This window comes from Ursus maritimus, unplaced genomic scaffold, assembly GCF_017311325.1.
Source record: "Ursus maritimus isolate PB19 unplaced genomic scaffold, ASM1731132v1 scaffold_4, whole genome shotgun sequence".
Taxonomy (NCBI): domain Eukaryota; kingdom Metazoa; phylum Chordata; class Mammalia; order Carnivora; family Ursidae; genus Ursus; species Ursus maritimus.
Genome location: NW_024426552.1, coordinates 45,888,628 through 45,909,615, shown reverse-complemented (window position 1 = coordinate 45,909,615; position 20,988 = coordinate 45,888,628). Strand labels below are relative to the sequence as shown.

Below are 20,988 nucleotides of genomic sequence, written 5' to 3'. Positions count from 1 at the left end.
ATGCAGGTCTCCAGAGAAACACTGAATGAATAAAAGACATATGTAATTTATTTGGCCACTTAGGAAGGAGGTCATCAACATGCATAGCTCTGATTCTCAGATGACAGACAAAAATGACAGAACACTGAGGTGGCTGAAGAATAATTCAGAAACATTTCAGTTGGAGGAGAGGTACTTAGTTTCCTCATGAGAGTTGGAGAGCTTATGTTTGAGGATGTTATCTGCCCACATCTTAGGGCTGTGCCGATATGTAGGATGGAAGAGGACCATAGAAGGGTCTTGGTGATAAGAGAGGAAGGAATAGGAACATTTTTGCTTTTTAGACAAAAGGAAATAGAAACTTTTGGATTGACATGCAGTTTCGAGAAATTACAAGTACTTAGAAAAAGCATAGCCCCAAATGGACAACATATGTATAAAAAGACGCTACTATACAGTAAAAATCAGTCATTTTCCCCTAAATTAGGAAACATAGTAAGAAAGGAATTCTTAAAGGAGAGGGAGTTAAGCCTTATTATTCTAGTACTTTTTAAAAAATGTGACAGTAAATGTACACCTTATATTTCAAAGGAGATAAAGAAGTATGCTTCTAAGCAAATAGTATTTTCTTCTTAGCAAAAATCATCTGCCTTTTATGGCATCAGAAACAACCATCAAATCAGGCAGGAAAAAAAGTCACAATGATTCTGATAGTTTAAAACAATGGTTTTCAAATTTTGGTGTGCATCAGAAGTACCTGGAGAGCTTGTTACAATACAGGTTTATGGGCCTCACTCCTAGAGTTTCTGGGGCTGGGCCCCAAATTTTTCATTTCGAATAAGTTCCCAGGTGACATTAATGCCACTTTTCCAGGCAACATACTTTGAGAAAACAAACTTTGAGAACTGCCCATCTAAAATAATCCTTTGGCAATTAACTAGTTGGTAAAGGCTTAAAAAAAAAGTAGCTACAGGTTCAAGCACTCTTTTTAAAAAAGATTTTATTTATTTATTTTAGAGAGAGAGAGCATGAGTGGGGAGAAGGGTAGAGGGGGAGAGAAAGGGAAAGGGAGAGAATCCCAAGCAGACTCTGCGCTGAACGTGGAGCCCAACTTGGGGCTTGATCCCCCGACCCTGAGATCACGACCTGAGCCAAAACCAAGAGTCCAACACTCAACCAACTGAGCTACCCAGACACCCCAAGCATTCTTGAGATTCTGTAAAAATTCTTTCTTTGAATCATTTTCTAGACAACTTTGACCCTCTCAGGTATTGACTGCCAACATGTCTGACCCTGAACAATAAAATCCACACATAACTTTTAGAGTTTTAAATTGCTGCTAAAGAATTGTAATTTCATAAATATAGCTAGTCAAACATATACATTCTAAATTACTAGATTAAGCTTGAACTTTTCTAAACATTAAAACCACAAGGGCAAGACTTCTCCATTTATTCTTATTTCAAAACCACAGGCAAGCTAATTCTATAGAATTTGGAATGTACAATAGGTTATTCTCATAAAATAAACCACAAGGGGTGAATTATATCTCTTCAAACTAGGTGGTGTCTTAAGTCAACAAGGTTAAGTCTTTGACTATCATGCTGACAAGCAGATTTTGTGACATTTGTGGACCTCACAGAAGCAGAAACATGTAGCAATAAATTTAAGCAAGAGTATAAAAAATGGGTATGTTTGTGCGGTGTCTATAAAGAGTCTCTAAAGAAAATCTATTGGAGCTTAACTATGTAACAACAAAGTAGTTATCCTGGGGGACTCTTTCCCAGAGCTGCATTCTTCTGACCAAAAATATGGATGCCATGGTTCTGTTAAGAGCCTTTATAGCTGGCTCATGCCTCACCCAGATATTATGAGCCATCTTCTCCAAGACATTTCTGGAAATGAATAATATCTTAATGATAGACGAGAATAAAAGCCATTAACTAACTGCCAGCCTTAAGCTATAAGTTTAATGAATGAGTTTTCTCATTGCAATGATAAAAAAAGTTCTCCCTAACAGCATAGAGAGCTCCTTTTAGTTTTTGCTATACTCTATTTGCAAATTCTTGCCTATGAGTTATTAAAGTAGTAAGTAGTATTTATTTTTACATGTAATTTCAGAACATTAAACAACACAGACTCCATTCTGTGAATTCTACACAGCACATTTTATGGTATATGACTCCTTATTTTAACAATAACATTCTTGGCTTGTTATAAACAACATAATGAAGAATCAAGAGGCTCTTGTATTTTGCAAATTCATTCTAAAGATTCAGTATAACTAAAAATATGTATCTAGAAGCTTGCTGGTCCTGTGTAATTATACTTTCAGAATGTTATTCAGTACTTTTTTCAAAGATGGAGAGGAAATATCATAAGATATTGGGACAGTTCTTTTTCAAAAAGTCTTAAGTATAAATATGCCATTCCTCATACTCTAAAATGGTTCCCAATCAGAGGCGATTTTGTCCCTAAGGGGCATTTGGCAATGTATGGAGACATTTTTAGTTGTCACAGTGGGAATATGTTACTGGCATTTAGTGGGTAGAGGCCAGAGACGCTGCTAAACATCCTACATTGTACAGGACAACTCGCCCTAAGATTTATCCAGCACAAAATGTAATCAGTGCTGCTGCTGCGAAATCCTATTCTAAAACAACAAAGAGAAGATACTAATAATAAAAATAATAAAAAGACATGATATGATATAGTAACATAGTCAGTTTGACTATCTTGGTAAAAATTCTATGATTTTCTTGTGTTAATGTATATAAAAATTCACCTTCTAGAGAACTTTCTGTGATGGTCAGTCACACTAATAAAATTACACTGGCATGTAGGCTTCAAGGAGGCAACAATTAGGGTGCAGAAGCCAAGACAGAAGAATATCTCAGCCCCAACTGGGATCTTCATGAGCTGCTAATCCCTAAACTACCTAAAGAGAGATCATTCTACACAAATATAACTGGAAGCTATGAGGTGCCAAGTATAATCAGACTCAAATTTTAAGTGGCTGACATTGAAAGATAAGATAAAGTCTATCCAAGAGCATGACATAGGGTTTTAAATGAATACTGTTAGGTTTCCAAGGACATAAATTAACCGTCAGTATATTGTCTGGTTAATAATGAACGGCAGTATACAGCCTGTTTTATATGAAAGGTGATCCACTGTTCTCACCTTTATTGCTAACAACAAAAAAGAAGGTCTTCTTAAATTGAATCAGTGTTGATTAAGATTAGGTAGGAGATAGGCAGGGATTATGAAAAACGTTGCATTGTAAATTGTACTAAAGAATCTTCATCTCTTGTGTTAAGATAGTTGGATTCTTGGTAACCCCAATCCTGAGAGAGTGAAGCCCTATCCTAAGAAAGGATTATGGACCATAAAAGTGGTCTAGAATCCTGCAACTCTTTTCTAAAATTAGGAAGCCTCAAACGGGGAGCTAGAATATCAGTAAGACTAATGGATATAACATTGACTATTGACAGCGTCTAGAAGAACGCCTTCCTCATGCAAACTGCTCAACAGATATTTCTTAAATAAGTGAATGACAGAAATACGTAACTATCTTTTGCAAACACAGACCTAAAACAAATTTATATTCTAAACTCATACTGTAGGGGGCACCTGGGTAGCTCAGTCGGTTAAGCATATGTCTTCAGTTCAGGTTGTGATCCTGGGATCCTGGGATCGAGTCCTGCATTGGGCTCCCCACTTCCCCCTCTTGTGCTCTCTCCCTCGGACAAATAACTAACTAAATAAATATCTTAAAAAAAAAAGCCCAATTCTAAATTCTAAATAGAATAATTTAATACTGTTAGTACAATTAACAATCTTTTAGCTGGTCATTATACTACTGACATTCCATTTTAGAGTCTGGTTTCCCCAATCTCTCTTTTAACCATTCCTTACGATTCTTTTAAAAACACTTCTCATTATTCATAAATCAATCAACATGATATAGCACATTAACAAGATAAAGGATAAAAATCATATGATCATCTCAATACATGCAGAAAGAGCATCTGACAAAGTACAACATCCATTCGTGATAAAAACTCCCAACAAAGTAGATTTATTATTCTTAATGAACTTATTTTGTTCTGTATTATAGACATTCCAAGTTAACTGTCAGGGATAAAGGTTATCTTCTTTTAAAAATTTTGTTAAAGATTTATTTATTTATTTTAGGGAGACAGAGAAATTGGGAGAGAGAGTGGGAGAGGGGGCAGAGGGAGAGAATCTTCAAATAGAACCCTGCTGAGTGTGGAGTCCGATGCAGGACTTGATCCCATGACCCACGAGATCATGACCTGAGCCAAAATCAGGAGTTGGACACTTAACCGACTGAGCCACCTAGGTGCCCTGAAGGTTATCTTATATATAATTCTTTTACCTAGAATGTTATTCTTCTCCCCTCTCCATTTACCTAAATCCTCTTTATCTTGCATTTACACTGCCTTGCATTAACTTTTTATTCTATAAACTCCTTGAAGGCTTAATCCAACCTACTTGTTGTTTAACTGCTTTTATTTTTTGAATCTGGTTGCTGCCCAAAACACTCTAAGAGAGGTGCAAACATTTCTGCTTTTCGGATTGTTAAGAGAGAGTAGACTTTAATCCTTTCTTCAGGGTCTACTTAAAAATATCATGCATCACTGGGAACTCACAGGGATAATGGCAGAGTCTCTGCACAATGGTGTGTTGCCATTTGCTCAAAACCTATGAACAATGTGTGAATGTCTGTTTTTCCCAAGGTCTTTGCATGTCAAGTAAGAACGATTCCAGCATCCACTCTTCTTTCAAAGGACGCAAATTTCAAAACACAGCTGTCTGTGACCTTGGAAGACCTAACCAGAATTTGCAAACAAGCTTATGTAAGCGTCCCCTGGCCAGCCTTGTAAAGGCCTCTCTAAGTAAATGAGAGCTCTTCTTTTCCCTTTGTGTGTGTGTGTGTGTGTGTGTGTGTGTGTGTGTGTGTGCGCAAATGAGACTTTTGATTTCTACATGGAACAGCAAGAGGTCTTCTGGGAAGAGGGATCTCCTGCCCAAACTGTAATTTGAAAAGTAGCCTTTGTACTGTATCCTTAATTGTATAGGATGAAATGCCGTGTAAGAAGCAATAGCAGAGCTGTAAAACACTAAGTCTGCATGATGCCTAGTGAGAAAAAACTTGGAAACTTGAGTAGACATTACATTAATAAGTTCCCCAGATGGCACTTTATAAATGTGGAGATGTGAGGAGAGACAGAAGTGGGGCCAAACAATATTAATAGATCTGTGGAGATTAGAAGTATGGATAGTAGAGTATACATTGAGTTCAGTCCGGCAAAATACAATGATGTCCAAGCATCCAGGAAAAAAATTACTCAGAAGATTGACATTCACTGGATGGAACCTCAAAAGCATGTCAAAAGCAACTGGATAGATATTGTAACCCACTGAATAGACAGATTTTGCAATGTAACAGAAAGAGCAAAACATAAAGTCTATGTCAAGCTGCCTGTCAGAGGGCTTCAGCAAATGCACATAAGTGGTTAAAAAAAAAAAAAAAGGTGAGTAAAACCAACTCAGTTCTTGGGTCCAAGAGGGTGAGCACCTGGACTTCTGCTTTGGATTTCAACAGTCTTTCGGGAAGATGAAAAGCACTTGAGAGACCTTTGAAAGGGAAATAAAAAACTAACAGAAATAGGCATATGATGAGCGATTCAAGGGATGAAATAGAATTAACTCTGCTGGGCAGTGACAAAAAGAGGTATTTAACTCTGATCAAAATTTTTGTTGGGGCACCTGGCTGGCTCGGTTGGAAGAGCATGTGATTCTTGCTCTCGGGGTTATGAGTTTGAGCGCAATGTTGGGTGTAGAGGTTACTAAAAAATATATAATTAAAAAAATCATTGTTTACATTTGTTTTCTTTTGTTTTGAAGTTTATTTACTTTTTTGAGTAATCTCTACATCCAACATGGGGCTTGAACTCACGACCCTGAAATCAAGAGTCACATGCTCTTCCACCTGAGCCAGCCAGGCGCCCCGTTTACATTTTAAGGGTGTTCCAGGCAAGATTATTAACAAATATATTTTAGTTATACATATGGCAGATGAAAAAGTGAATTTACCAGAAGCATCAGCCTTTTGCAAAGCCATGTAGTTGAAAGAAGACTTACAATCATATAATTTTAGAGAAGGAGTGATCTTTGAGATGATCTAGTTTGGTGTCTTCAAAGTGAGGTCCAAGGGCCAGGTAACTCAGAACTGCCCGGAGAGCTTGTTAAAAAAGATTTCTCAGCTCCTACTAGTACAGCCCTCTTGAATCCTAATACCCGAGGGCTATTGGCCTGAGAAGCTTGCTGAGTTTAAGGGCCTCTCTCTATAGATAAGGAAACTGAGGCCCAGAGAGATAGGATACCCAAGGTCAGGCACCAGTAAGTCCCAGTTCCTGGTCCAAGACTGTTACCACTAGTCTGGAATGAAACTCTTCCCAAATCTTCCCAAATTGCCTTTATTATCATATTGTATTTTTTTTCCTGAGAATTTAATTCATAATCTAACCACTGCTTCACTTAATTCTTGGGTAATAAGGAATGGAAGATGAAAGAAAATAGAGAACAAAGATTAGGTAGGAAGTAGAAAGGAAAAACACGGGCAGAAGCAGGAGTCAAAAATGACTGGCGTCTGATTAAGATGACATAATATTTACATGTGTGAAGTTAAATCACAGTCTGAACAGAAAGGCCTTCAGTCCATTGCACTGTCTCCCCCACACCCTCCCAAAAAACACTCAGACACTTAGAAGGAAAAAGACAGAGAAACTGGCCCTAACAGGAACCTGAGGCTAATCGGTAGGTTTGGCTTAATCCCATTGGCCTTGTCCAAGTTATCTTAAAAGAGTGGCCAGGTGATTTTAGGAATGGTTGAGACCTTCTTGGTCCTACTTATGAATCTGCCATCTTAGAAGAGATGGGCATGAGATGGTAAATGGAAATGTTCCCTCTGGGCCACCAGAGTGATGGCACCATGAAGATCAACTTTCCAAATTCTAAATTATTTTTAAATATAAGTGCCATGTAAAGTAGACAAAGAGAACCACAGGATGTCCTGTATTCAGAGGTTTTTCTTATAGTTTTTCAACTCTCGCAGACTTACTGTTTCAGCAACTCAAGAACTGCTACTCAGGGTTTTAAATAAATTAAACTGAACCCCTCATCATCCTATCTCCATAATCATGTGACAGTTTTAGAATTCCACTACTTTTTTTTATAATAATATTTTTTTATTATATTATGTTAGTCACCATACAGTACATCCCTGGTTTTTGACGTAAAGTTTGATGATTCATTAGTTGCGTATAACACTCAGTGCACCATGCAATACGTGCCCTCCTTACTACCCATCACCAGCCTTTCCCGTTCCCCCACCCCCCTTCCATCTGAAGCCCTCAGTTTGCTTCTCAGAGTCCATAGTTTCTCATGAAAGACAATTATCGTATGGTTTCTCTCATCTATGGAACATAAGAACTAGGAAGATCGGTAGGAGAAGAAAAGGATAAAGAAGGGGGGGTAATTAGAAGGGGTAATGAAACATGAAGAATTCCACTACTTTTTTGATTCTCTGATTTATAATAGATTTAACTTCTATCTTCTTTTACTTTGACTATCAGGAAAAAAAAAGATTTAAAAAATATAATAAAGTTTCCATGGAAAGAGAATTTAGAAAAGGAAGAGAGGTTCAAAGAGTAAGTTTTGGTCCTTCCTACATCTAAGCTTGCTTAAAAATGTGAAATATCTGCCTTATTATCATAAACCTTTTATTCCTAGAAAGTGAAAGACAGGGATGAGAACCAGACTATAGGTAGTATCAGTAACTTTTTCTGTGAGAGCAATTGGCATGTTACGGATAATTCTCTCATCTCATGACGAATTTGTTATTTGAAAAGCAATCATGTTGCATTGATATGGCGTCTTTTAGAAAGAGCTGGCCAGAGTGTTTTTCAGGTTGGCCAGTTCTGGTTTGACGGTTTCTAATCCTATAATGGGAATATGGATTTGACCTCAAGGGAAACCAAAACAAAACAGAACTAACATGGATCAGTAAAATAATTCATGAAAAATAAAACAGGTTAAAATATCCTTGTAAAGACAGCTTTATTTAAAAAAATCATTATTATAAAAGAGAATCTAAGTTTGACGTGCAGAGAAAACGAGATTAAAAAAAGATTGAGAATGTAACTTCAAAAGAAAGATGTATTCCCAAAGCACAGTTTTTACTAGTTTTCAGAAAAAAGAAAGCTCATTTTATTACAATTTGCCAAACTTACTGGCCATAGAATGGACTTCAAAAGGATTTCTGGAACATGATAAAAGATCCATCGAGAAGAGAATGGAAGGAAGATTATGCATTCAAGTTACGTTTTAGAGTGCAAAAGGCCTCTGGAAAACAGATTTCAAAGAAAAAGTTAATACAAAGGAAGAAGGTCCCGGATTTCTTACACAGTCACAACGTAGACACTGTGTCTGTTTACAGAGTGCAGGGAGAAGATTCAGTAGCAGAAATCTTTGCCTTGCATTTTGGAACAGCTCTGAGAGAGAGGCAAAGAGCTCCCCCCAGTCTGCCTGGAGGGCCCAGAGTGGGGCTTTCCGATTTAAGAGCTCTGGTACTCCTCTGCAGGATAAACAGCTCTGGATTCTTCTTTAATGACAACAGCATATCAGCTCCTTTTGAGGTTGCAGCATACATAAACAGGATCTGCCTCATATTTTCCAGTTGTGGAGGAGGGAAGGCAAAAATAAAAGAAAAAAGAGCCCCCACAAATCTTTTCCTGCAGTTTATTGTGAAGACAACTTGCTTTTACTCACATGCAGGACTGAAAAAAGGAAAGGAGAACCACAGTACTCAGAATGCCCCCAGAAAGAAAACAGGAAAACCACTACTTCCTCTATGTGTGAGAACATCAGTGGGCAATCAACGGGAAGAAAGGGAATGCTGAACTCTAAAGCTTTAAAAGAAAAAGGATACAAGTTTAAGAAGAGTAAGTGAGCTGAAAGGATTCTTAATAAAGTCTTCCTGGTGCCAAAACCCACAGAGGTACCAAAAGGGAGGTCTTATCCAGCATGCACCCTGCTCTCTACTTTAAATGTTAAAGTGGACACTGGTTGTCAAGTTAGTAGGGAGACCAGCAGTTTATTTCCCAGGATGCTTTGAGGTCAGTGCTTGGCACTGAAAATTTCCCTGCCTTTGCGATGCCCTAACAAAATGCACCAAATGAAGATATTTACTCACAGAATCCACATTCTTGTACCCTTGGCCCAACATGGACTAAAGGTCTAAAGGAAAACCTCAAGATTCCTGTTTTCTTAGTGTAGGTCTACAAGCCCCCCCTTCCCCATTTCTCTCCCACCAACAGTTTCTAGGAAACTGCAAATAAAAATACCTCACTTGTATTTAAATGTGCACATTAGTGATTTGAAAGCTTGCTTCAGTATGCTATCAGTAGGGGTCAGCAAACTTTTTTCTGCATCATTCAAAACACTGCATTGATAGAATCAGAGTCAAAAGAAAATCAGAAACCAGGACCACAGGTAGAAGAGAAGCCTAGAAGCCAGCCAGAGGAAACTCTGGTTATTTGAGTCCCAACCTTGAGTCCAGGGGAGCTCTCAGGACCATGCTCCAGTTAGTCTGGATTTGGAAATGCAGGGAACCAAATGGGGCAGGTGGCCACTGAGAAAATGGTCTTCATCATTTCTAGGCACATTCCATTCCTCGCCGAATAATTCACGGGTTGGAGAAATAAGAGCTGAAGGATCTTGGCACATGAGATCTGAAGTGAAGATCAGTGGACCTTCAGTTCAGAGCTTAATGCCTAGTGCTTAGTCCTAAAATATAGTGTGTGCAATACTCGAGAGCGCTAAATCCAACTTGTTCATCTGGAACAATGACAGTACCTAAGGCCATCAGAGGTGAATTTTATCCTGGCATGTGCTAATTAGCTTGCCATAGGGAAAAACAGTCCCATGAACCTCTGCAGCTAAGAGTTCTCTGTATTTCAGTTTCAGTCTGTGGATCAAGATATCAAATTATAAAATGTAATTAATTAGTTGATATGGTAAAGCCCCCTTGAAGACACCTGATTGACAGATCATTGGTTCAAACTTAAGAAATAATGCAGTTGGGCACCCAATGAGTGTGAACCTTGAGAATTTTAATCACCTCTCCAGGTTGAAAGTTGTCACAGCAAATCTCTTTAGGAGGAAACCAAGAGACAGAGGCAGCTAACAGGAAAAGAGGGCAGGAAAAAGAGGATGATGAGAAGTGAAGTCAGAAGGGAAAGCTAGACACAGACCATTTGGGAAGGAAGAGCCTTGGCCAGGAAAGGGCAATTTTGAAGCAGGGTGAGAAAAAGGCCTATGCAGAAAGATCTGTCTAGAGTTGGCCTCCAAATCTGGCCTTAGGACATCAAAGATGGGACTGGCTCTGACTGGAATCAGTAGTAGGGAAGACTCAAACCCTTGGGCTTTTCTGAACTTCTTCTATTCCTTCTTCTAGGTAAGTTTTAGCGAATGCTCTGAAATAGGGTGGGGTTAGGAAGAGAACAATAGCTACTTAGACTGCTTTTCTCAGGTTGGGACCAGGAATGGCAAGATGGGAGAGGCTGACAGTCTTAGCAGGGACTGAACTGAGAGTTCCCTCCAGGTAACAGAAGATGGCGATCCCTGTTCCGACTTTCTTTTTGACCTGCAAGTTTCTCCATCATATCCAAATAGTTGCATAGCAAATGTAGGTTTTTAATTAAAAGATGGAGTCAGTGAGACAAAATAAATTTCTTTTCCTACTTCCCCAACATAAATCAATAGTGATATGTCTGAAATAGGGGCGATTATAGGGACGTGACACAAAAAGGAAATTTGGAAGTGCTAGTTCAACCAAGAAAAACAGTAGCTTCTCTCTAAAAACAAATGAAAGTTTTTTTTTAAATTAAAAAAAGGGTATTGCATAGGAGAGGGTTTAATAAAAATAACCAGAGAGAGAGAAAACCACAATATTGCTGATATGAAATCTTTACTCACAGACAACTTTTGATAGGTTTGGGGCAGCACCTTATTACTACAAGGTGCTTACACCTTACTACTTTGGATTCTCCAAAACTGGCACAAGGTTAATCTATAAGTTATGTACCTTGCAATGTACTTAGGTTGAAGCTTAGACTGATTAGAAAAGTAAGCAATATTTAAAACTCTAGGCCTAAGAAAAAGTGAAGTATTCAAAATCAGCACTAGTGTGAAAATGTATTTTGAATTCACTGGTTAGAAGAGAGCAATCAGGGGTGCCTGGTTCAGTTGGTTAAGCATCTGCCTTCAGCTCAGGTCATGATCCCAGGTTCCTGGGATCGAGCCTCACACTGAGCCCCACATCGGGCTCCCTGCTCAGCAGGAGTCTCTCTCTCTTCCTTTGCCCCTCCCTCCTGCTTGTGTGCGTGTGCACACTCACTCTATCAAATAGATAAAATCTTAAAAAAAAAAAAAAGAAGAGAGCAATCATTTATGAAGTATCTTATCAGTTTTACTTTCATTACATTCTTTTAGTATTATGGTGATCAACTTCTCTCAAAAACTTGCGAGAAACATCTGACATCCCCACAACCCCCAAAACTAATTCAATTTTTCTCACCTTAGCGGGATGCAGATCTGTGCTCTGGCCATATTAGAGATAAGCAAAGAGCATCTAATGTTAACCACTTGGTAATAATTATCCAAACCCATGGCATCTTGGAGTGCCTGGCTGGGTCACTCTTGATCTCCGGGTTGTGGGTTCGAGCCCCACGTTTGGTGTAGAGATTAAAAAAACAAATCTTAAAAAAAACCCCAAAAACCAAAGCCATGGCCTCTTTTCTGCATACATTATGGCAATGCTATGTGTACATCCATAATCAAATGTTAATTTTTAATGCGTGAGTTTTCTATTTGAGGATCAAAAGAGCTAAGTACTGTTTGAAATGAGGAGAAAAAGGAAAAATCTCTCAACGTACTAAAGACTTGAACTGCTCTATCAAACCAGATTTTTTTTTTAAAGTTTGCCTAAGTGAGCTGGAATTCCTTTATAGCTTCAGCTCTCTGTATTTCACGTTCAGGACAGGTATCACCTCCCTCTCTTACGGCAAATCGACGATTTTTCCTTACGCCTTCACAAATGAAGTGGTTCGTCATCCACCCTCCCCTCCAATTCTGAAATTTCTGGCAGAAAAGAGATCTGTCAAAACAGGTTACTTGTATTTTTATTGGTTCCTCCAGACCATGACGACATTTCCTGAAAGGCAGTGCCAGGAAACTATTAATGTCTGTGAAAAAGAAGTGAAAGTTCTTATAAGCAAAAACTGTCTGGTGCCCCATGAGACTGCAGCCTAAAGGAATCCATAGTCTTCAGACTGTAACACTGGTTCAACTGCCTGCTGTGTCAGAACTCTGAAACACCGCTATCAGAGAAGAGGAAAGTGTCCTTCCAAAAAGAAAGGTCTGGGGGACAAAACTGCTTATTTCTTCTCTTTCTCTAAATCTTTTGCTTGCCCAGAGTTAGGGTAGCTGAACAGGCAGCTAATGGCTGGTTCTCTTAAGGCTGTCCCACAAACTGGTTAACTCACTAAAGTAGTTAATGGATTCTTACCCAAGCAGAAGGCGTAATAAGGCCAACACCTGGAAGACGAGAGTGTAACCTTCTCCACAAATGGGAAGAAAGAATCCATTCTAACATCCAGGTGCAGAAAAAGAAGTTAAGTTCACTTTAAAAAGGACTACAGTAATTCTGCTAATGCTAGAGTCACAGTGTGTGAGCACTTGACACTGCTGATCATAAAGGAAGCTGGAGCTTTACAGAAGACTGGAAACTAAATTAAACAAAACTTGTTTGAGGCACTGAACCTTTAGGAGACTTTCAAATATTTCAACTGATATATATTAAATGCCAAAATCATGTGGGTACTTGCTAAAGTTATAACTGGGTTTGTGGAGCAGAAAGGCAGCTCACTGCACTGTCATATCCCTCTATTTCACAGTGCCACCTGCTGGGTGAGGGTGGAGAGAGCTGAACTTTGTTTCTCGGACCCACAGATAATCCATGAATTCACAAAAAGAAGAAATGTCTTCACTCTCTCCAGTATACACAGAACACTGAGAAACAGTGCTCTCTGTGATGGCAAGTTCATGAAGAAAGGGACAGCCCTGCTCATCTTTGCTGCTGTCCTAGCCATCCACAGTCCAGTCGTGTTTCCTTTGAAATGTCCAAACAGGAAATAAAAGCATTCAAATAAAGAACATAAAATATGGCCCTTGCATGCTGACTACATGTCCATCTTAATAGTCAGGTCATCTGAATCAGGACCTCTAAAAGCTGGGTGGTTTCTATAAGAGAACACTGTAAGTGGCCCTTCTAGATGAAGTTGAATCTATTCTCATAACTAACCCTCTTCGGGAGAACATTTAATATCTGGTCCCAACATAGTAAATACCTAAACTAGGAGCAACTAAGAAAAAAGTATGGCTAAAGAAACATCCACTGTCACATAAAGCACTGGGTTCTGTCCCTGGAATGTTAAAAAGAAATTAATCTATATCCTAAGCACTGTTCATTTCACATTGAACAGGTATGTTGATTTCTCCTCACTGGAGAAGAAACTAGAGGCCCAAAATACCTCATCAGAAATTCCTGGGCCACATGTGCTTGAGAAGTTTTCAGATTTTAGAAAGGTGAAAGGGTACATACATTATGCATTGCTGTCCACTAATTGAACATTAATATTCTTCCAATAAGATATGTGCATTTTCACACTAAACGGTTAGACTCTAAATAAACTTGTGTCGGTTCAGATCAAGTTTTGTTGTCAAATGAGTTTGTATAAAACTACTTCACAAATTTATGCTTTTGGATTTCAGTACTAAAGATAAGGGATTATGAGCCTGCACAAGTCATTCTTGATTTTAATGAAATAGAGACAAAGCAGTAACTGGCACAGAACTCTTTAAAAGTCTGAAATTCTGGTGTTCATCTTGGTTGGTTGATTTTTGGAGAAGTTACTTAACATTTTTAGCCATGGTTTTCTTAGCGGTTGCATTGGAAGGGATGGTGGTGGGAGTAACAGTGGATGGGGGTTCCAGGTTAGGTAGTATTGATCCAATGCCTATAGAGTTTCAGCCCTATGCTAACCGCTTCTAGTTTTTTAGTATTATAAACAATAGTGTGATAAACAGCCTTGTACCTAAATCTTTATACATGTCCCTTATGACTTTTTTTGGGATAAATACCTTAAAAGGTAATTGCTGGGTCAAAGATATTCTATCTATAACTGTGTTTTTCCATCCACCCATTCATCTATTTAGCTTTATGATAACACTGCAAAATTGTTTTAAAGGAAATTTACACTCCCAACAGCAATGTACAAAAGCACTTATTTCCCTGTACCTTTGTCAACACCAGGTATGATCATTAACAAAATTTGCCAATTTGATATAGGAAAAATGGTATTTCTTTGATTAAATGTGCATTTCTCTAGTTGCCTTGTATTTTTACACCAGCTCCATTTAATTGTCCCCAATTTTATGAAGCAGTTACTCTGAAATTCCCATCATTAGTTGTAGAGCCATGTCTCTTTGACTTTAGAGTTTGTCTTCCTTCTAGGACCCCCTGTGAGTTTTGAATTGTGTTGAACAGGCCCTTGAAGGATCCTTGGTGAGGCCTCTGGGTCATTGGGATAGAGAGTGACATAAGGGCACAAATGAGTTGGAGGATATAGGGACGGCTCTGGTTTTGTTTACTATATCATGCTTCCACACAGTGCCTCTCTACTGCACTAAATCTAGAAGCTTCCTGGATGGCCAACAAAGCCTCTTTGAAATACCAGCTCATATGGTTTAAGGCTTGGGCAGAGGCCACAAGGACTGTATTTTAAATTACTATTCATCCCCTATTCAGTGCATAGTACACAGCTTTTAAACTAGTTAATCATTGATTGGTTTATTATACAAACTGGTATCCTTCTGACTTGGATAGCCTAGATAATCTTGTGAATTCTAGGTGTTCTTCCCTCACTGTAAGGGCTTATATTAGCACTGAAAAAAACCAAAAAACAAAAAACCTGTATTTGAATAACATATCTGCAAAATTCAGATGATCTAACAGCATTTTAGGTCAAACTTCATTTGCAAATCACTATTCTCAGTTATGTATACCAATGGAGGAATGGGATGAATCAGATCCCAGAATTCGACAGATATTACAAAAACCTTGACCTTTCTTACACATTAAAACTCTCACCAGGCTGCTTAGTTACAAGCTATCCAAGGTATAAGCATCACATTCTCCCTATACTCTTACCTGGCCCACAGGAGAGACCCAAATAACTTGAAATGGGACAATGCTGAAAAATGGCAAGAAGTGAAAGGGTTAGTATAATTCACTCTGAATAGGGATCCCCTAATTAGGTCACCCCTGAGCACTGGAAATTTACCCGTTTCACAAATAAGATTTGAAAATGTAGGCAGGGCCACTGAGAGGCAAATCTCCTGTATTCTGTCTGACTGGTGCTTCTAGAGTGTGCATTTTAGAGATCCTGCAACTGATAACTGAATCATAGTCTAGGCCTGCTCTTCTATATACAGAGCACACTTGAGCAGGCAATCTATGTGGTATACACATTTTCGGTCATCTCCCTGAAGAAGACAGACTTCTCCTAAAGCAGAATATCCTGAGAGAAAATAAGGAGTAACTCGCTATAAATATAATTACACAAAAACCTTTAAACTGACCCAGAATTTCGGGCATTGGTCTGGGCCTGGGCTGTTTAAGCAGCACAGCTTTTTGCATTATCCTTGATTTAATCACCACTATCCATGACATCACTATCAAAACCATTTATTTAGTCTGTTTTCAAGCTCCCCACATGGCAAATGACTGCCTACATAAACAAAACAATTCTGTTCTATAAGAATTCTTTGCAACTGAGACCCCTAGAGAGAGAAAAAAATGTAATTGCCATCTGAAACATACTGAAGTTTCTGTAAGTGGTTTTATAAATGAATGATTGACTTTCATTAAAAGAGGAAGAAAAAAACCCACAAAGAGCTGCAGGAGGCATTTCTGAATCTTGCAGACACAGTAAAGCAAAATCATGACACCCCTATCAGCTCTTAGCTATTGGAAACTCTAGTCTGAATTTAGTCTCTGATAAGTGGGCAAGATACAACTGATGATAATCTCTTTAAGTGTAAAGACCATGTCCCTAATTTCTCATGTCTCTTACAGCAGTGCATTAGAATCATCTGGATGACTTTTAAAAATAGATTACTAGGCCCTATCCTCAGAATTTCTGACTCAGAAGGTCCAGGGTGGGGCCTGATATGCATATCCTGCTGGTCCAGGAAACACTTTCTCAGCATCAAGGCTTTATAGTGCAGGGCACAGTATTAGGCAAATAGTTGGACAATAAATACTTATTGGTTAAATTGAATTCAACTTCAAAATTGATGTTTTCTTCCCCATGCCAAATCTGAATACATACTGACATGCTGGTGGACTGATTAGGAATAAGAGCATGGTCATTGGTGATATTAACAGACCATACGATGATGACATGGCAAGGAAAACAAACCAAAAGTGTCATCTGCACCTCAGCATCACAATGACAGCTATGGGCACTACAGCAGTGGTAAAATTAGGGAGAAAGAATAATACGAAAAGTTAAAAACCAAGATGGAAATCTTTAGAAAAATGGCTTTAGTAGTTGGCAATAATTTCTAGGATGAGATAGCAGGAGTAGAAGAAGGAGTATAGATTTATGAAATGGTACAACAGAACCGGGACTGACTCCAGACTGCTATAATGTTAGCAGTATGACTTTTAGCAAAGTTACTTATCTCTCTGACTTTCCACTTCCTCACTTGTCACTTGGATGATAATGCCCACCATGAGGACTGGAGGGGCTTGGGAACTGCGGTTTAGAACAATGGTTCTCGGGGCGCCTGGGTGGCACAGCGGTTAAGCGTCTGCTTTCGGCTCAGGGCATGATCCCGGCGTTATGGGATCGAGCCCCACATCAGCCTCCTCTGCTATGAGCCTGCTTCTTCCTCTCCCACTCCCCCTGCTTGTGTTCCGTCTCTCGCTGGCTGTCTCTACCTCTGTCAAATAAATAAATAAAATCTTAAAAAAAAAAAAAAGAACAATGGTTCTCAAAGTTGAATAGCATAAGATTAGTTGGGAGACTCTTAAAACATAAAAACCTCTCGAAACAGTGATTGCTGGGTCACACTCCCAGGAGATTTGAATTCAGGAGGTCTGGGGTTGGGGGCTTGCTGAGAATCCTCATATCTGATGTTGATGAGCTAGTTCTCAGACTACACTTTGAGTAGCAGTGGGCCAGCGATCCACATTTACTTGCCATTAACACATCATACCAAGTAGATTCCTCAATATATAGATCAGGTATATCAATTTCAATATTCTATCTCATGTCATTTGGGTTCATGGTTCTCAAGCCTATCAGACTTACCGGAAAACAAGAACTGTGTCTTCTTTCTCTTATATCACACATAATGCTTACCATAGCATTTTGCTATGCATATGTTGGTAGACTGATATCCCATGCATACATGAACAGCGATAGGAATACATGTTTGTTTGTTTATTAAGGATTTTTTTTTTTTGTTCAAATTTGCCCTCTACCAACTATTTAATGTGTGAAAATCAAACTGCTGAATTTCTTTAAAAAAAATTGCTGTTTGGTAAAATAAATCTTATGTAGATAGCAACACGGAACTTATTAAAAGTTCCTATGTATGAGTACGATTTCCCAACATGCCCTCAATGAATATGCGGCTAAAGAAAATCAGCAAGTGGAAATCACAAGTTTCTTTAGAACTGTAAACATTTTCCAAGCCCTCTGCTAGTCTCCCTTCCTCCACTCCAGGGACTTCTATCCTCTAGAGAGCCAAGGGGTTCTTAAATTCTCCATATTTAATATTGGGCTACATTTGTTAAAACATAAAAAAAAGAAAAACGGATTATATGCCATAAATTAAGCCAATAAGTTACAGCATACTTAATCCAGCATGGTGCTTGCAAACACACACACACCAGTCCCACATCTGAGGAGCAGCTTTAATGTTAAAAAAAAAAAAAAAAAGTATGTGTGTGGGGGGCGGTGGGTAGTTGGAAAAAGAGGGGCAGTGCGGCTGGAGAACTGGTGACAAATTTGTCCCTTAAGATATACAGGAAATACTCGGAGGTTTTGTCTACTTTGTAAATTAAACTGCGAAGCAGAAGCTCATACAATGTTTACTTTGATATATCCTCTGTCTTTCCACTCCAACATATCCCAGTAAGATTCTCAGAAGAAAATCCTGTAACTCTAGAAAGAAAAGAGGGCTCCTTAAGGCTTATAGCAGGCTCAAACTCACTTCTGAAATGTCCATTCCTCTAAGATCTCTGAAATCAGAAGCAACAAACCAAAAGCAAAACAAAATAAAACAAGGGCTCTTCTACCTGCTTCAAGAAGGTTCAGAAAGTTGAGTTTTGAGAGGAGGATTAGAAGCACATTTTCCAATCTAAGGTGTGAGCACTCAGTATGGGCAATGGTTATTGTCAACGCTATTTATCTGTGACAGTCTAGGGAAACAAGTGGAGAGATTTTAACATTTGATTAGGTTTCTTATCCATACTTCAAATAACAGAGAAAAATCAGTTTATCTTTTTAACTGGAGCCCTCTTTACAGAGAGAAGAAATGAGATGCTTTTAAAAATTAGTTTTCCTCTGTTCCCTGAAGCCCAGAGTTTCGATGAGGTTTTAAGTAGGCTGACTTCTTTTCTTGGGACCTTATAAATTGGAAAAAAAAAAAAAAAAAAAAAAAAAACGACGTGATGCTGGATTCCTTAAAGTTCAGCAGCTTGTAGCTCCATTTGTAACACAAATGAAAAAAAAGAAACCAAAACAAAACCCTCAAAAGCAGAAGAGGGACAGAGAGGGAGAGTGAGAATCCCAGGCAGGCTCCACGTCTAGTGTGGAACCTGATGGGCGTGGTGCTCAATCTCACAACTCTGAGATCACAACCTGAGCCGAAATCAAGAATTGGACACTTAACTGACTGAACAACACAGTCACCCTCACTTTTTTTTTTTTAATGAAAAGTCAAGCCCCCAAATTAAAATAATCCTTAAAATAGCTTCTAAAAGACTGTCAAACTATGGATAAGAAAGTATTCATCCCTGCACCTAAGGTGCTAATTGTTCAGGGTGGGATAGAAATTCAGGAGTCATTAAATTTTGTTTATAAGCTTCCTTTTAGTACATACATGTAAGAAAATTAAGAGAATATTAAGGTCACAATTCCTTGAATTAAGTAGTAAGTATTCAAATAATATATTAATAATTACACTTATAGTAATAATATTGCTATTCAGATATAAAGTAATAAGCCATTCACATCTTTAATCATTTGGTGAAATCATTATTAAGGATGGGGCCAATTTTTAAATTTTCTGTTACATTTTTTTAAAACTGGGGAGACAGGGAAAAGGAGAAGAAATACTGGGGATTATTTGGGAACAAGCAGAAAAGGGGTGGAGTCTTGGGGTAAAAAGGTTTTAGGTGGCCAACAAACAGCAGGTAAGGACACTGGTACCTCAGCAGTAAAGAAAAGATGCCAAGTGGTAAAATAATGACAAAGAAATGTTTAATCTAGCTTAAGTTCTTTTGATTTTAGCAGCAATGACCTCCAAATTCCATCTTCATCCTGAAGATGTCTAAACTCTTAGAATCTTAGTCTTATGAATCAAAAGGAAACTTATCTATTCTATGCTCCTCTCCTACTGAACAAAAGGTCTACTGGCTCAGAGAGACTAGACAAGCTGCTCAAGATTATAGGTTTCATGGTGTCCAGCTTGTCCAGGAAATTCAGAACTGGGAGAACAGATATGACGGTAATCTAGGCTGGAAGGGATGAACCTTGGACCACAGTCGTGGTAGGCTGAATGTTGAGGAGCCAGGACAAGCTACTTCACAGCAACGTATGAGCCTGGAAGACTGGAAGCCTAAGTAAGATACATGGCTATTAAACTTTTATAGTTTTAAGTTTTTTGATATTAGGATGCATCTTTTTTTTTTTTTTTTTAAGATTTATTTATTTATTTGAGAGAAAGAAAGAAAGATGGGGGGAGGGACTGGGGGAGGGAGAGAACCTCAAGCAAACTCCCTGCTGACTGTGGAGCCCAACTTGGGGCTTGATCACATGACCTCAAGATCATGACCTGAGCTGAAACCAAGAGTTGGATGCTTAACTGACTGAGCCACCCGGATGCCCCTGATATTAGGATGCATCTTAGAATCAATGTCAAAGGAGAGCCAGAAGAAGTGATGTAACTGTCATTGCCCATGCAGGTGCCAATACACAAATATCTCGGAAGAAATAGCAGCAGTCTGAAGCTTGGATAGGCTGGTGCAACCGACTGTATCAGGGACAGGCTGTGTGATACATGCAGTGGCACACAGGACAAGTGGAAAGTAATGGATGCTAAGACTGAAAAAATATTAAATCTTCTGTGTTAAAAGAAGACAAAACCACCACAAATAGTGAACATTTACAGATCTTCAAGTACTATTGGGGAGGTTTATAGAGTGGTGTTTAAAAGTGAAGGCTCTCAATTTGGGGAGATGAAAAAGTTCTGGAGATGGTATAGTGGTGTTGTTGGTTGTATGACAATGCAGTGGACTTAATGCCACTGAATTGTGGAGTTTAAAATGGTTAAAATGATAATTTTATGTCTTCTATATATTTTACCAAAAAAAAAAAAAAAAAAAAGCGAAGGCTCCAGAGTCAGTCTTCTTGACCTCAAATACTGCTTCTGATCCTTCTAAATTGTGAGACATTAGGTAAATTTAATAACCTCTCTGTGGTTTAGTTTTAACACCTCAAAATTGGGATGGTAATGGCATGTACCTCATACAGTTGGTGAGGATTAAATGAGTTAATATGT

At 38.5% G+C, this 20,988-nt stretch overlaps 2 protein-coding genes across 13 annotated transcripts in view; one reads left to right on the top strand and one right to left on the bottom strand.

Annotated features, from left to right (window-relative positions):
• CMSS1 (cms1 ribosomal small subunit homolog) overlaps positions 1–20,988 on the bottom strand; it is a 392,506-nt gene that overhangs the window by 122,131 nt on the left and 249,387 nt on the right. The gene's annotated exons all lie outside the window — the stretch shown is intronic.
• Positions 1–20,988, top strand: part of LOC103673245 (filamin A-interacting protein 1-like) — a 189,635-nt gene that overhangs the window by 28,097 nt on the left and 140,550 nt on the right. For 7 of the 10 annotated variants that reach the window (XM_008701992.2, XM_008701985.2, XM_008701976.2 and 4 more), the window contains one exon: positions 4,743–4,862. The exons of 2 other annotated variants lie outside the window; for them this stretch is intronic. The gene's annotated coding sequence lies outside the window, so the exon portion shown is untranslated. Of the gene's footprint in view, positions 1–4,742; positions 4,863–13,025; positions 13,303–20,988 lie in introns of those variants that run through there. One more of the 10 variants, XR_005832157.1, reaches the window with a different exon arrangement.